Genomic DNA, 717 nt, shown 5'->3' with positions numbered 1-717 from the left:
AAAAGCCATCCTTTTTGTTAAGCTGATTATAAGTTGAGGAGGAGGTGGACAACTCAGGAGGAGGGAAAGTCACATAGTAACCGTGTAGATTTAAGTATTTGCCAGTAGTAAACCTATTAAGGGACAAAAATAGGTGGGTGGAAGATTTTAAACCTAGACAGCACAAACAACATCTGCCTGTCTGTATGCAAGGTTGTTTTCTTAAATAAAATGACAGGATAATTTTCAGAACTAAACTCTAAACTCCGAAGCTCAAAATAATAGGAACAAATTTGCATTTTTCATGGTATATATATATATATATATATATTCTGTGTGTATATATATATAAAGCAGCTTCTTAAGTTTAAGTGTAAGTTTATTAAGGATTTGATTGTTAATTGTTCTTTTTGTTTGATGCTATCAGAAACGGCTTCATCTTTTCTGGGGCTGTCATCATAGTAAGACGTTTTAGCTTGCAGAAGGTATCTAAATATATCAAAGACAGTTTTATTAATATTATTTTTTAATAATTAGTGTATTGAAAATGAGGCATATATCACAAATATGATATGACTATAGAAGTTACATTTTAACTTTCAAATGTATATTTGCCATCCAGAATCTCTTTTTTCTGTTGTTCTTTAACCCTCCAATGATAATAAAAAAATGAAACCTCCCTTTGGTATTCGCTGTCATTTTTTGACCAAAGGGTGTAACACTTTTTTCAATGATGAT

This window comes from Xyrauchen texanus, chromosome 1 (assembly GCF_025860055.1).
Source record: "Xyrauchen texanus isolate HMW12.3.18 chromosome 1, RBS_HiC_50CHRs, whole genome shotgun sequence".
NCBI classification, from domain to species: domain Eukaryota; kingdom Metazoa; phylum Chordata; class Actinopteri; order Cypriniformes; family Catostomidae; genus Xyrauchen; species Xyrauchen texanus.
The sequence above is the reverse complement of the archived record's forward strand: the minus strand, read 5'-3'. Positions refer to the sequence as shown.